The following is a 17,120-nucleotide window of genomic DNA, read 5'->3' as shown; positions in this document are numbered from 1 at the left end:
ATGGCTAAAAGATGGAGGAGAATCGCTCAACTAGTGGGCATGTGCTTAGATTGTCTGGGTACTACAATCGCTTGAATCAAGTGGGAGTTAATCTTCCAGATAAGATAGTGATTGATAGAGTTCTCTAGTCACCATCACCAAGTTACTAGAACTTCGTGATGAACTATAGTATGCAAGGGATTACGAAAACGATTCCCGAGCTCTTCGTGATGATCGACGAAGGTAGAAATCAAGAAAGAGCATCAAGTGTTGATGATTGACAAGATCACTAGTTTCAAGAAAAGGGCAAAGGGAAAGAAAGGGAAACTTCAAGTAGGATGGCAAGCAAGTTGTCACTCCCGCGAAGAAGCCCAAAGCTGGACCAAAGCCTGAAACTGAGTGCTTACACTACAAAGGAAATGGTCACTGCAAGCGGAAATGCCCCGAATATTTGGTAGATAAAAAGGATGGCAAAGTGAACAAGGGTATATTTGATATACAGGTTATTGATGTGTGCCTTACTAGTGTTTATAGTAGCCCTTGAGTATTTGATACTTGTTCGGTTGCTAAGATTAGTAACTCGAAACAGGAGTTACATAATAAACAGAGACTAGTTGAGGATAAGTGACGATGAGTGTTGGAAATAGTTCCAAGATTGATATGATCATCATCACACACTCCCTATATTTTCGAGATTAGTGTTAAACCTAAATAAATGTTATTTAGCATTTGCGTTGAGCATGAATATGATTTGATCATGTTTACTGTGATACGGTTATTCATTTGAATTTAAAGAATAATTGTTATTCTGTTTACATGAATAAGACCTTCGATGGTTATACACCAAATGAAAATAGTTTGTTGGATCTCGATCGTAGTGATACACATATTCATAATATTGATGCCAAAAGATGCAAAGTTAATAATGATAGTGCAACTTATTTGTGGCACTGCCGTTTGGGTCATATCGGTGTAAAGCGCATGAAGAAACTCCATAAAGATGGATTTTCAGAATCACTTGGTTATGAATCATTTGATGCTTGCGAACCGTGCCTTTTGGGGAAGATGACTAAAACTCCGTTCTCCGGAACAATGGAACAAGCTACTGACTTATTGGAAATAATACATACCGATGTATGCGATCCAATGAGTGTTGATGCTCGTGGCAAGTATCATTATTTTCTGACCTTCACAAGATGATTTGAGCAGATATAGGTATATCTACTTGATGAAACATAAGTCTGAAATAGTTGAAAGGTTCAAAGAATTTCAGAGTGAAGTGGAAAAATCATCGTAACAAGAAAACAAAGTTTCTGCGATCTGATCGCGGAGACGAATATTTGAGTTACGAGTTTGATCTTCAATTAAAACAATGTGGAGTAGTTTCACAGCTCATGCCACCTGGAACACCACAATGTTATGGTGTGTCCGAACGTCGTAACCGCACTTTATTGGATATGGTGCGATCTATGATGTCTCTTACTGATTTACCACTATCATTTTGGGGTTATGCATTAGAGACAGCTGCATTCACCTTAAAAGGGCACCATCTAAATCCGTTGAGACGACACCACATGAACTGTGGTTTAGCAAGAAACCCAAGTTGTCGTTTCTTAAAGTTTGGGGCTGCGATGCTTATGTGAAAAAGTTTCATCCTGATAAGCTCAAAACCAAATCAGAGAAGTGCGTATTCATAGAATACCCAAAGGAAACTGTTGGGTACACCTTCTATCATAGATCTGAAGGCAAGACATTCGTTGCTAAGAATGGATCCTTTCTAGAGAAGGAGTTTCTCTCGAAAGAAGTGAGTGGGAGGAAAGTAGAACTTGATGAGGTAACTGTACCTGCTCCCTTATTGGAAAGTAGTTCATCACAGAAATCAGTTCCAGTGATTCCTACACCAATTAGTGAGGAAGCTAATGATGATGATCATGAAACTTCAGATCAAGTTACTACCAGAACCTCGTAGGTCTCCAGAGTAGATCCGCACCAGAGTGGTACGGTAATCCTATTCTGGAAGTCATGTTACTAGACCATGATGAACCTACGAACTATGAGGAAGCGATGATGAGCCCAGATTCCGCGAAATGGCTTGAGGCCATGAAATCTGAGATAGGATCCATGTATGAGAACAAAGTGTGGACTTTGGTGGACTTGCCCGATGATCGGCAAGCCATAGAAAATAAATGGATCTTCAAGAGGAAGACGGACGTTGATAGTAGTGTTACTATCTACAAAGCTCGACTTGTCGCAAAAAGGTTTTCGACAAGTTCAAGGTGTTGACTACAATGAGATTTTCTCAACTGTATCGATGCTTAAGTCTGTCCGAATCATGTTAGCAATTGCCACATTTTATGAAATCTGGCAAATGGATGTCAAAACTGCATTCCTTAATGGATTTCTTAAAGAAGAGTTGTATATGATGCAACCAGAAGGTTTTGTCAATCCTAAAGGTGCTAACAAAATGTGCAAGCTCCAGCGATCCATTATGGACTGGTGCAAGCATCTCGGAGTTGGAATATACGCTTTGATGAGTTGATCAAAGCATATAGTTTTATACAGACTTGCAATGAAGCCTGTATTTACAATAAAGTGAGTGGGAGCACTACAGCCTTTCTGATAAGTATATGTGAGTGACATATTGTTGATCAGAAATGATGTAGAATTTTCTGGAAAGCATAAAGGAAGTGTTTGAAAAGGAGTTCTTTCAAAAGAAAGACCTCAGTAAAGCTACTTACATATTGAGCATCAAGATCTATTGAGATAGATCAAGACGCTTGATAAGTTTTTCAATAAGTACATACCTTGTCAAGATTTTGAAGTAGTTCAAAATGGAACAGTCAAAGAAAGAGTTCTTGCCTGTGTTGCAAGGTGTGAAATTGAGTAAGACTCAAATCCCGACCATGGCAGAAAATAGAAAGAGAATGAAAGTCATTCCCTATGCCTCAGTCATAGGTTCTATAAAGTATGCTATGCTGTGTACCAGACCTATTGTATACCTTGCTCTGAGTTTGGCAAGGGAGTACAATTTGATCTAAGAGTAGATCACTGGACATGGTCAAGAATATCCTTAGTGAGGACTAAGGAAATATTTCTCGATTATGGAGGTGATAAAAGAGCCCGTCGTAAAGAGTTACATCGGTGCAAGCTTTTACACCGATCCAGATGACTCTAAGTCTCAATCTGGATACATATTGAAAGTGGGAGCAATTAGTTAGAGTAGCTCCGTGCAAAGCATTGTAGACACAGAATATTTGCAAAATACATACGGCTCTGAATATGACAGACCCGTTGACTAAGCTTCTCTCACGAGCAAAACATGATCACACCTTAGTACTCTTTGGGTGTTAATCACATAGCAATGTGAACTAGATTATTGACTCTAGTAAACCCTTTGTGTGTTGGTCACAAGAAGATGTGAACTATGGATGTTAATCACATACAGATGTGAATATTGGTGTTAAATCACATGATGATGTGAACTAGATTATTGACTCTAGTGCAAGTGGGAGACTGAAGGAAATATGCCCTAGAGGCAATAATAAAGTTATTACTTATTTCCTTATTTCATGATAAATGTTTATTATTCATGCTAGAATTGTATTAACCGGAAACATGATACATGTGTGAATACATAGACAAACATAGTGTCACTAGTATGCCTCTACTTGACTAGCTCGTTAATCAAAGATGGTTATGTTTCCTAGCCATAGACATGAGTTGTCATTTGATTAACGGGATCACATCATTAGGAGAATGATGTGATTGACTTGACCCATTCCGTTAGCTTAGCACTTGATCGTTTAGTATGTTGCTATTGCTTTCTTCATGACTTATACATGTTCCTACAACTATGAGATTATGCAACTCCCGTTTACCGGAGGAACACTTTGTGTGCTACCAAACGTCACAACGTAACTGGGTGATTATAAAGGAGCTCTACAGGTGTCTCCAAAGGTACATGTTGAGTTGGCGTATTTCGAGATTAGGTTTGTCACTCCGATTGTCGGAGAGGTATCTCTGGGCCCTCTCGGTAATGCACATCACTTAAGCCTTGCAAGCAATGTAACTAATGAGTTAGTTACGGAATGATGCATTACGTAAGCGAGTAAAGAGACTTGCCGGTAACGATATTGAACTAGGTATTGGATACCGACGATCGAATCTCGGGCAAGTAACATACCGATGACAAAGGGAACAACGTATGTTGTTATGCAGTTTGACCGATAAAGATCTTCGTAGAATATGTAGGATCCAATATGAGCATCCAGGTTCCACTATTGGTTATTGACCGGAAATGTATTTCGGTCATGTCTACATAATTTTTGAACCCGTAGGGTCCGCACGCTTATGGTTTCGATGACAGTTTTATTATGAGTTTATGAGTTTTGATGTACCAAAGGAGTTCAGAGTCCCAGATGAGATTGGGGACATGACGAGGAGTCTCGAAATGGTCGAGACGTAAAGATCGATATATTGGACGACTATATTCGGACTTCGGAAAGGTTCCGAGTGATTCGGGTATTTTTCGGAGTACCGGAGAGTTACGGGAATTTGCCGGGGAGTATATGGGCCTTATTGGGCCATACGGGAATAGAGGAGAGAGGCCAAAAGGAAGGAGGCCTGCGCCCCCCCCCCTCTGGTCCGAATTGGACAAGGGGTGCAGCCCCCTTTTCCTTGAGTTTTCCTATTTAGCGCTGCAGGCGCCCATTACAGTGCAATTTGTAAACGGGCGCCTACAGCAGTCCAAGCTGGGTAGGCCCACTTAGTTTTGCGGAAACGTTAAAAAGTGTGAGAACTGAGAATCGAACCCACGCCAGACTCCTTACGATGGATGCGCTCCAACCACTACGACATCGCGCTTGTTGTGTGCTAAGTTTAGTCGCTCTTTTTTTTTGTTTCTTCTGGTTCGCGAATTCTTGACGGTTTTATTCGTTTTCCCTTTTTTTTCTTTCTTTTTTTGCTATTTTAATGCATGAGTTTTTAAAAGAATGTCATGCTTTTTTAAATCGTTTTACTTTTTCACATCACATGAACTTTATTCAAATTCGATGAACTTTTTCTGATTTCGATGAACTTTTTCCAGATTACATGAACCTTTTTCAAATTTGGCGAACTTTTTCTGAATTCGATGAACTTTTTTAAAATTCGATGAACTTTTTTCAAATTCGATGAACTTTTTTTAAATGCGATGAACTTTTTTCGAATTCGATGAACTTTTTTCGAAACTGATGAACTTTTTTTGAATCTAATGAACTTTTTTTTGAATTCGATGAACTTTTTTTCGAATCCGATGAACTTTTCTTCTAATTTGGTGAACTTTTTTCGAATTCAATGAACTTTTTATTGAAAATCGATGAACCTTTTTCATTTTTTTTAACTTTGCTTAAAATTTGATGACCTTTTTTTTGAATTTACTTTTTCTTTTTTGAGATAATTGATATTGAGTATATATTAATGTTTTACTGCACGAAAAGGTTAACTAGAACTGTTTTCTTGTAGAAGACAACAAAGTTAGTTTGTTCTGGTGGTTAGTGTGGTGCACTCGCAATAAAGCGATCCAGAGTTTGAATCCCCAGCTATCCTCATGTTTTATTGCTTTTTTACTTCAAAAGCGAACAGCTCCCACTGCAAACGCGCATTGGGCCGGCCCATGCCAGCGACGCTGCAGGTGCCAACTCGTTAACGGGCGCCTGCAGCGCTGACTAGGAGCTCCCCTTTCCCTTTTCCCTCTCCTCCTCTTTCCTTCTCTCCTACTCCAACAAGGAAAGGAGGAGTCTTACTCCCGGTGGGAGTAGGACTCCCCCCTTTGGCGCGCCCTCCTCTTGGCCGGCCGTCTCCCCCCTTGCTCCTTTATATACGGGGGCAGGGGGCACCTCTAGACACAACAACAATTGATCTCTTGATCTCTGAGCCGTGTGCGGTGCCCCCCTCCACCATATTCCTCCTTGATAATATTGTAGCGGTGCTTAGGCGAAGCCCTGCGACGGTAGAACATCAAGATCATCACCACGCCGTCGTGCTGTCGGAACTCTTCCCCGACATTCTGCTGGATCGGAGTCCGGGGATCGTCATCGAGCTGAACGTGTGCTAGAACTAGGAGGTGCCGTAGTTTCAGTGCTTGATCGGTCGGGCCATGAAGACGTACGACTACATCAACCGCGTTGTTCTAACGCTTCCGCTTTCGGTCTACAAGGGTACATGGACAACACTCTCCCCTCTCGTTGCTATGCATCACCATGATCATGCGTGTGCGTAGGATTTTTTTTTGAAATTACTACGTTACCCAACAAGCGCCTCTCGAGCCCGGCACGCCCAGGGTCAGTAGCGAGGACAAAGCTTGGGGGGATGGCTCCTTGGCCGTCTCCACGAATTCGGCAGGAAGGACCCTGAGAAGGCCGCGAGCAGCAGCGAGAACAGAGAAATAAAGGAGCAAAGAAAAAAGAGGGCTTACTCATCCATGGCAAAGTACTTCCTATGCTTCAACAGGCGACAAGGACAATCTTCACCGCCCAAGGCCTCATTCCTCTTGCGGAGGGCCTCGAAATCTACTTGAAACCAACCTAAGCGCTTGGCGCAGAGGTCGGTCTATGGCATAGGGGAGGCGTCAAGGCGATCGGCGCTAAGGGGACCGGCCTGAGGAGCACCACCGGGCACCACCTCATGAGGGACGACCGGGGCCTCGGGAGCCTCAACCTCGGGAGACGTAGGCCACGACTTCTCCCCTGCCACTGCTCCAGGGCGGGCTTCATGAGATGTCGCCTCCGGAGCTTCACGCAGCATCAGCACCTCCTCAACATCATCCCTTTCAGCCCCCGGTAGTCCTCGTCTCCCCGCTTCAGTCGTAGGCTACCTGGGGAAGGGTCGCCAGTCAGGACCTTGAGCACCGTCCTCAGTGCTTCAGGCGCCAGGTCCTCCTCCTGGAGCCGCATGCGGTCTTTGTGCCCCATATAGTCCCACATCCGGCGAGAGTGGCGCTGGAGAGGAGCAATGCGACACTAGAGGAACTCCATCACCACCTTGGGCGCCGTCACGTTGAGCACCCTCAAGGTCTCGAAGCGGCGCCAAACGAAGACGAGCCGGGGGCTCACAAGCGCCTCATGAACCCAGCCCGAGCTGGGAACAGCAGGCAAGGTTGGGTGCGAGAGCAGGGGGCTGGGTACCCCCAACGTCCACATACAGCCACCGCTCTCTGAACTTGGCCTCAGAGGGAGGAAGGCCGAAGTCGATCCCTGAAGCAGCCATCTCTGGCACGGCGAGGAAGCTCACGCACCCCGAGCATTGAGTGGGGTCGCTCAGGCACAAGGAGAAGAAGTGGCGCAGCAGGGCAACGGAAGGAGGAATGCCCACCATTGCCTCGCAAACAAAAGCAAAGACAGCCAAGAGAGTAATGGACTCAGGCCCGAGGTGCATCATATGAATCTGATAATGGGAGAGCACCGCATTGAATAAAGTAGAGAAAGGGGGAACCAGACCTGCCCACAAGGTGTCGGCAAAGAACCTGACCACTGTGACAACCCTATTAATAGAAGCATGGGACATAGGTCAGGCCGTAGTCCGGCCACACTCATTGAAGATGGTGGCAAGAGCAGAGCGGACCTTGCGCAGGCCCTCGGGATTGAGTATTATCGACCGATCGACGGCGGGGGCCACCGCCGGAGGCGATCGGGACAAAGGCGTGGGCTTCTTCCCCTTTTCCTTCTTCGTTGGCGCCATGGCGGTCGAAAAAGGGCAGAGCTCGAGTTGGATTGGAGGCGGAGGTTGAGGCTCGAGGAAGGAGGAAGGGCAGGAATCGCGCGGGCGGCGAAAGGGGAGTAGTTGTGTGCAACCACGGGTCCGCCTAGCCGGGCGCATAATGAGGCATCATGCGGAAGCGGAGACGCCCACGTCCAATCAACCGCCACGCGGTGCCCAAGGCCGCAGGCTGTTGGGGCCCGTGGCGCTTTGCACTTGCCTCTTCGCTTCTCTGCTAAGCCAAGTCCGTGCGCGCCTTGGGCCCGGGGGCTACTGTCGGCGTTCTGGGAACGGGGGTCCCCAGACTTGCCTGCCTGCGGCCTGCGGCGTGGCTCAAGTGGGGGCCCAATGCAGCCCAGCTTTATTAGCTCAAGCTCAAGACCCTCGCGAGGGGCCAAGCCTCGCGGGGCGGATGACAGTGAGCTTCATCAGGAGCAGCCTCCTCAGGCAGGCTCGCGAGGAGGCGGAGAGATCAAGGCAGAGCACCTCCCGAGGGGCCCGTGACGCAAGCCATGACGGTCGGGGCCAGGCGGGCACCGGCCTGCGCAGTGTCCTTGTTTCCCTTTCGGTGCAAAGGGGGCAAGCACAGGCCAAGGCATCAGGCAAACGTTACCGTTTCGGTGCAACAAGACCAAGACCAGGAGAACGTCAGGATGGAGGTCATCGTGGAGCCCAGATCGGCGTCACCGTCAGGGCCTTTGGCGGCCGAAGACCAACTTTAGTCAGGATAAGTGTACCAGATGTTCCCCTTCAAAATGGACAATTGTTGGCGCCCTTCCCGCTCATTATTTGGGGAAGAGGCCCAGGGCCTCGCTCTATAAATGGGACTAGCCATCCACAGGGTAGGGGGATCGGGAGATCGAGAAACAGATCAGTCAGAGAGAGAGAGAGAAGCGACTAAACTCACCCAAGCAGTTCATAACACCAGCTCAAGAACAGCCCCTCGCTAGGCTGTTCTCCCTTTCTACTATTTACCATCAGCCCCCGAGGCAATCCACCACACCACACACTGGAGTAGGGTATTACACCACAATGGTGGCCTGAACCAGTATAAATCTTGTGTCCCTTGTGTGTTCATCTTTCTTGCTTAGATCTTTGCGAGACTTCGAGACGTGAGCTGGTAGGGAGAGATCTTCGTGCGCACCCCAGTGTTCGAACCTCAAGGGTCTGCCGGAACCCGAAATCCGACAATTTGTGACACAAAATATTCATCCTTCAGAATGGTAAACTTTTGAAGAGACCTGTGAAAATGGAAATGAGGCGAATATACTATAGTAACTGATAAAATGAAGAGAGAAATCTAATGATCGGGAATATCCAGCCTCATTACCTTCACATTGGACCAAGGTGAGCCATGTTATGTCCAACAAAGATAATATATCTATGACAGTGACAGGTAGCTACATTGTAAGGGATACTTAAGACTAAAATTACATTAGCATGTTCCAAATGTTCATCATTTATCTGTCTTTGTCCTTCATCCACTAACCCTCATCCATAGCAAGGAAGCTATTTGAATGGTACAAACAATAGTAGTAAATGCTAAATTGCTTAATTAGTCAAAGGAGTTGTTTGGGCAACAAAAGGACTAAATTACAATAGAGATTTGACTTTAAGATAAAGGAAATAAATAAGTAGGGGTCTTCCCGACTATTTTTTGCTCAAAAAAAAATAAAGTAGATAAATTGTAGTTTGGTTAATATACACAAAGCTCAATCATGAATAGAGGGGATCTTACCCTCATATGGGGGCAATACCTACTCAGGAAAATCAGTCACCATCTCTATACCCCATCTGTTGGGGATATAACTATTGGTATGACCCGCTCAGGAGGGGGCGGGTTATACTTACAAATATTGTTGAAGCCCAAGACCCAGGATAGAGATGGCAGTTCAGTTAAGGGCCCAAAGCCCAGAGGCGACTTAAGGCCCGTAGTAATAAACCGCCATGTATGTGTGACTTGTATTGTAAGGCAAGAATAGTTAAGAGACCGAGCCGGACACTGTTATGAGCCGGCCGGGACTCTGTAGAGCCGCTGGGCGTCGACCTCTGTATATAAAGGGACGACCCGGCGGCGGTTCAGGGCAAGTAACATCAACTCGAGAGCTAGGTCAAGCGATTTGCTCCCTGGTTATCGAGACATAAGTAATCCCACTCAAAACTGGATCGTAGGCTTTTACCTTCACCGTAAGGGGCCGAACCAGTATAAACCTCGTGTCCTTTGTCCCAGTTAACCCCTTTAAGCTTCCTAGTTGCGATGGCTCCACGACTAAGTCCTTTCACTAGGACATCTGCCGTGACAATTCCATGATAGTTGGCGCCCACCATGGGGCCAGCGCACGGCGGATTTGAGTTCTTGAAGGGCAGCTTCGAAGGGCTCAAGGGATACGCTGTGGGCCGGATAACCAAGAGTCATCGCGGCAAGCTCTACATCGACGACGCAGGCTGGGGCCCCGACGCCGGCTCAATTGAGTACGGGTACCGGGTCCCCTTCGGCGGAATTCACGTCTTCATCAGCAAGATCGGTGAGCCGGGCCCAGAGCCGGACATCTGCACGGACCTCGTCGAAACGGCTCAGCATGCGAGACCCACCCAGGCTCCACCTTCTGTGAAGCGTGCCTTCGTGGGATGCATCCACGGAGGGCTCTCTGAAGGATCTGCATCTGATGGAGGGACGACCATCTACTCTAATGGCGAGTCATCCACAGGTGAGACAGAATCATTGTATCAACTGCAAGATGGTGGGCTTGGGGGCTGTTCTGATGGCAGCAGTATTCCAGATTGCCTCGAGCCGCCGAGCAGGGTTGGAATCTTCATGGCTAGCACACAACCTATCCAAGACTCCACAACTGCGGTGGCCATGAACTCCGAGTCAGCAGCAGTCGGGGCAGGAGGCCCTATGCGCTCGCCGGCTCAGGTGTTGATGGATCTCACAGATAAGTTGACCACTCTGTTAACCGTCGTAGTCAACCCGGCGGATCAAGCTCGACATGATGCAGAAGTGGCACAGTTAAAATTGGATATGGTGCAGGCTAAGGAAGACCTAGCAGCGGAAAATGTCAGGATAACCGCAGAGCGGACGGTTCTGGATGCTCAGGCTCAGCGGATTCAGGCACAGACTTTCCGGCTCATGCAAGATCAGAATGCGTCTAATGAGGTCATGAGGAGAAGACATCAGAAGACTCAGTCATGACTCCCTTCAGTTTATGATCCTCGAAACCTCTTTTAACACACCTGGTGCAGGGCCCAATAACCCATCGTGGCTCTCCCCGCGTACTGAGGCAGACCAGGTTGCAACACCCCGGGTCAGGGCGCCGGTTCAGCCACAGGTGATGGGGCCTCCCCGCGTGAACACTGCTCCACCTCAGTATGTACCGACACCTCCGGGTCACTATTTTAACCCATTGGAGAACATGATAGCGGCAGCAGCACGGCTGGCAGCTCTCCCAATTGATGGCGACTCTCCGGCGGCGGTTGAAACCCGCCGGGTCAGAGAACTTCTTCAGACGGCCTTAACACAATAGGAGGCGCATACAGCCGGGACATGATCCATTCAACCCCTCGTCCAAGCCGAAGCCCAAGTTATAGCAGGCACATGGACTCAGCGGCTGTCTCAAGCAACGTCCAGCGTCGTAACTAGCCAGGCGGGCATGACCCGGCGTGCCATGGAGCCTTTAACTTGGTATATCAAGACATAATACGTCAAGAGGCTGAGCGGGCGGCTGAGCAGGCGGCTCAGCTGATGGCTTACCAGTCGTATCCGGCTTACCCGACGACTTCTATCAAGGCAGGTGTGGCCACCAGGTCCGGAGGAGTCCCCTGTCTAGTGCCGGCTCTATGTAACGAGCGTTTGCCCAAGGATTTTAAGGGACCTAGGAAGGTGCCGAACTACACGGCTGACTTACAGCCCGGGGCATGGATTGAAAGTTACGAGATGGCTATGGAATTATTGGAGGTCAGTGATGCTGCGATGGCCAAGTACTTCACCATGATATTGGATGGGACCGCCCGCACTTGGTTGAAAGGCCTACCACCTAATTCAGTCAGTTCATGGGCAGAGCTAAAAGCCCGGTTCATCCAGAATTTCAAGGATACGTGTAAGCAGCCTATGTCAATTATGGATTTGACGAATTGCAAGATGGAAGAGGGCGAGTCTACAACCCATTGGGTGCGCCGAGTTAAAGCCATTATACATTCATCTGATAAGATGGATGTCTGCTCTGCGGTCTTAATGTTGGAGAAAATTTGCCGTTTTTGCCTCTGAAACAAAAGCTGGGGCGGCTCAAGCGCGATTGTAATGATATGGGCATGCTGATGGTGGCTCTGGTTAAGTACGCCGACTCTGATAGTACCAAGGATCCCGAGTCTGATGATGAAAAGACAGGTAAGGGAAAGAAGAACGGCAATGGCAAGGGCCCTCAGCATAACCCGGCAAATCAAGGAGGTAATAAATGCAAGGCTGATGGTAGTTTGGACTTTGTGGCTAACACTAGTGCGGAGGGCAACAACCAACGGCGTAAGGGGAGACCACCTCCTCGGTCTTGCGGGTCAGGCCCCACACTTGAGCAGTTATTGAACGAGCCCTGTCCAAGGCACGACACTCAGCAGAAGCCGGCTACCCATCTATGAAAGGACTGTATGATCATGAAGGCCTTCAAAAATTCCAACATGTTCGATGGTAACAACAGGAAGGGCGGCGGCTCAGGTGGCGGCGGTTTTCATGGCCCGGGCGGCAGTTCAAACCCCAATTTTCAAAATTCTCCAAGGCAATCAAGGTGGATATAACCAACAATCTGGCCAGGGTGGTCGGCAACAGCAGCAAGGTGGATACCAGAGCCATCCGAAGCAGCTGAATAGTGGGCAATATCATGTATTTACCACCAGTTTATGCAAATGAGACCAGAAGCTTCATAAAGGGCCGTGAATGCTGTTGAGCCGGCAGTTCCTCGTTATTTCAGATGGTCTGAGCAGCCTATTCTATGGAGTAGGGAAGATCACCCTCCCTGGGTTGATAATTCGGATCACTTAGCCTTGGTGGTGGCCCCTCAGGTGGGTGGATATAAATTCACCAAGGTACTCATGGATGAAGGCAGCAGCATCAACATCCTCTATTATGAAACCTTCCGTCACATGGGGTTAACTGATAAAAGCCTTAAGCAGTCCAACATTGTCATCCATGGCGTCGTGCCCGGTAAATCGGCATATCCAATCGGTAAGATCGAATTGGAGGTGGCCTTTGGGGATGAATATGACTCCAGGGCCGAGAAATTGACGTTTGAAGTAGTCAAGATCAAGAGCCCATATCATGCTCTGTTTGGACGGCCGGCTTATGCCAAGTTCATGGCACGCCTGTGTTATGTGTATTTACAGCTCAAGATATCGGGTCATAAGGGAACCATCACGGTGCATGGAAGCTGAAAGGTAGCCTTGAAATGTGAAAAAGGTGGCACGGCCTATGCTGAGTTGGTCTGTGCAACAGAAGAGTTAAAATTCTATAAGGACAATGTTGATCTGGCGGATATGACGTCTTTGAAAAAGCCAACCATAGAGCATGAGCCGGTCATGAAGTTTAAGTCAGCCAATGATACTAAGCTTGTTGACTTTGTTCCAGGCGACTCATCCAAGCAGTTCAGTATCAGTGCTAATTTGGATCCCAAATAGGAAAGCGCGCTCATCGAGTTCATCCGTGAGAACCGGGACATCTTTGCATGGAAACCTTCTGACATGACAGGTGTACCGAGAGAACTCGCTGAGCACACTCTTAATATTGATCCAAAGTTTAAGCCGGTCAAGCAGTTTCTTCGGCGGTTCAATGAGCAGAGGCAGAAGGCCATTGGTGAGGAGGTAGCCCAGCTCTTAGCAGCCGGGTTCATCATTGAAGTTTTTCATCCAGAGTGGTTCGCTAACCTGGTGCTTGTGCTTAACAAAAACAACACTTGGTGTATGTGTGTGGATTACACAGATTTAAACAAGGCTTGTCCAGCTGATCCCTTCGCTCTCCCTCGTATTGATCAAATCATTGATGCTACGGCGGGTTGTGAGCGTTTGAGTTTCTTGGATGCTTACTCTGGTTATCATCGGATCAAGATGGCAATTAAGGACCAGGAGAAGACGGCGTTCATTACTCCGTTCGGAGCCTTCTGCTATGTATCAATGCCTTTCGGGCTCAAGAGTGCTCAGGCGACTTACCAGCAGTGTGTGCAGAATTGTCTTCATAATCAAATTGGGCGCAATGTTCATGCTTATGTGGAAAATATAGTGGTGAAATCCAGAGAAAAGGAGACCTTGATAGATGATTTGAAGGAAACCTTTGACAATCTTCGGGTTTACAAGATGATGCTTAACCCGGCCAAATGTGTTTTTGGTGTGCCTGCAGGCAAGCTTTTGGGTTTTCTAGTTTCTAACAGGGGCATCGAGGCTAACCCGGAGAAGATCAAGGCCATCACCTCTCTGGCTAAACCGGCGTGTATCAAGGATGTTCAGAGTTTGGCGGGTCGTATCGCTGCTTTAAGCTGGTTCATAAGCCAGTTAGGCGAGAAGGCCATACCACTGTATCGAATGATGAAGAAGATGGATAACTTCGTCTGGAGTGATGCTGCCAACGCTGCTTTTGAAAAATTGAAGAGACAGCTGGCTGAGCCGCCGGTTCTTGCTGCTCCCATTGATAAGGAGCCCTTGTTATTATATGTGGCTCCTAACACGCGTGCCGTCAGCGTGGCCGTTGTGGTGGAACGCAAGGAGGCAGGCAAGGAACACCCAGTTCAGCGGCCGGTTTACTACATTAGCGAGGTGCTTATTGAGTCCAAGCAACGGTATCCACATTGGTAGAAGCTCGTTTATGGGGTATTTATGGCGAGTCGGAAGCTTAAGCAATATTTCCTGGGCCACCCCATCACTGTGGTTCGTTCTGCTCCTTTGGGGGATATCATTCAAAACAGAGAGGCCACAGGACGAGTCGCCAAGTGGGCCATTGAACTTGGGCCTCATGGTTTAAAGTATGTGCCACGCACTGCTATCAAATCTCAAGCGCTAGTGGATTTCATCAATGATTGGACAGAGCTGCAGATGCCTGAAGAAAAGCCGGACAACACATATTGGACCATTCACTTTGATGGGTCTAGACAATTGGAGGGCTTGGGGGCTGGAGTCGTTTTAGCTTCCCCTCGAGGTGACAAATTTTGTTATGTGCTACGGTTGATGTTTCCCTGTACTAACAATGCAGCTGAGTACGAAGCCTTACTCCATGTTCTCCGGATGGCTAAGGAGATGAGCTTAAGCCGGGTAAGGTGTTTCAGTGACTCAGGTCTGGTGGCTCAGCAGGTATCAGGAAAGTGGGATTCTAAGGATCCTCTCATGGTGGCTTATCGCCGTGAAGTCGACGCCATTGCTGGACACTTCAAGGATTATCAAGTGGAGCACATTGACCACAAAAAGAATGAGGCGGCTGATGCTTTAAGCCAGTTGGGCTCTCAGCGTAAGCCAGTGCCGCCTAATACTTTCTTGGATATTCTGCATAACCCTTCTGCCAAGTTACCTACAGAGGAGGACTTGGCTGTTCCTGACCCGGAAGCACAATTGGTGGCGGCTCTTCATGTCATTCCAGATTGGACGGTGCCATATTTGGCTTATATGACCCGAGGCGAGTTGCCTGAGGATGAAACCTTGGCCAGATAGATAACACGGCGGTCTAAGTCAATGACGATTGTTAGTGGTGAGTTGCATCATCGTAGCATGACAGGGGTGTTTCAGCGTTGTGTATCCCCTGAAGAAGGCCAAGAAATTCTACGTGAGATCCACGAAGGGGATTGTGGTCACCATGCCAGGTCAAAATCACTTGTGGCTAAGGCTTTCCGCCATGGATTCCATTGGCTGACGGATCATGCTGATGCGGAGGACCTGGTCAGTAAATGTGACGGCTGTCAGAAGTTCTCAAGATGGGCTCATGTGCCGGCTCAAGAATTGAGGATGATTCCAATTACTTGGCTGTTTGCAGTCTAGGTGCTTGACATGGTTGGGCCTTTCAAAAGGTCAAAAGATAAAAAGACCCACCTCTTGGTGGCAGTTGATAAATTTACAAAGTGGGTTGAGGCAGAGCCAGTCAGTAAGTGTGATGCAGCTACGGCGGTTCAGTTCATGAAGAAGGTGATATTTCGCTTCGGCTTTCGACATAGCATTATAACTGACAATGGCACTAATCTGTCTAAAGGCGCCATGGAAGAATTTTGTCAACGTGAGCATATTCAGCTTGATGTTTCATCAGTAGCTCACCCCCAATCCAATGGTCAAGCTGAGAGGGCCAATCAGGAGATCTTGAAAGGCATCAAGCCGCGGCTTTTGGTCCCCCTGCAGCGAATGCCGGGTTGTTGGGTTGAGGAGTTACTCTCTATGTTATGGAGCATCAACACTACTCCTAACAGATCTATGGGTTATACGCCTTTCTTCATGGTCTACGGAGCTGAGGCGGTTCTCCCTAGTGACATCCGTCATGACTCACCTCGCGTGGTGGCTTATGTGGAGGCGGGCAATGAACATGCGTGTCAGGATGCTCTTGACCTGTTAGATGAACAGCGGGACTTGGCAGCAGCTCGTTCGGCGATTTACCAACAGGACTTGTGCCGCTATCACAGCCGCCGGGTTAAGTCCAGAGCCTTTCAGGAAGGTGATTGGTGCTCCGGCTCATCCAAGATCAAACTGATGCGCACAAGTTATCCCCACCTTGGGAAGGGCCCTTTGTGGTCAGCAAGAACTTGAACAACGGGTCATACTACCTTATCGATATTCGAGAGCACAAAGACTCGCGTAAGTCGGAGGAGGAGACCTGCCGGCCGTGGAATATCGCTCATCTTCGGCCTTACTACACTTGAGCCATCAGCTCTCCTAATGTACATATTTTGACAATGTATATATTATGATAAATAATAAAGCAGGACCTCTGTCCTTTTTTCCTTCCTCAAAGGTAAATTTGTCATTGTTATTATCATTATTATTTCACATGATCACTTGGGGGCTGACCATATTTGATCCGGCTTAACCCGCTTGATCCGGCTTACGATCGTATTCGAATCTAGCCGTTAAAAATTATGATCACTAGGGGGCTTCCTATTCAAACATAGGTCGTATTCGAACCAAAGAGAACATAGCTGTCGGTACCCTTTTGATTGGCACACTGCCGAGCTCACTAGGGGGTTTCTTGATCATATTCGAATCATAGCTTAACCCCTTTTGGGAACCGACTTTGATCGTATTCGAATCAGAGTCGTTAAACAACTCTCAAGGTCATTAGGGGGCTTCCCGTTCAAACATAGGTCGTATTCAAACCAAAGAGAACACAGTTGTCGGTACCCCCTTGATCGGCGTAACACCAAAGCCACTGGGGGCTACATGATCGTATTCGAATCCTAGCTTAA

Source organism: Triticum aestivum, chromosome 2B (assembly GCF_018294505.1).
Source record: "Triticum aestivum cultivar Chinese Spring chromosome 2B, IWGSC CS RefSeq v2.1, whole genome shotgun sequence".
Classification (NCBI taxonomy): Eukaryota; Viridiplantae; Streptophyta; class Magnoliopsida; order Poales; family Poaceae; genus Triticum; species Triticum aestivum.
Note: the sequence above shows the minus strand (reverse complement) of the source record.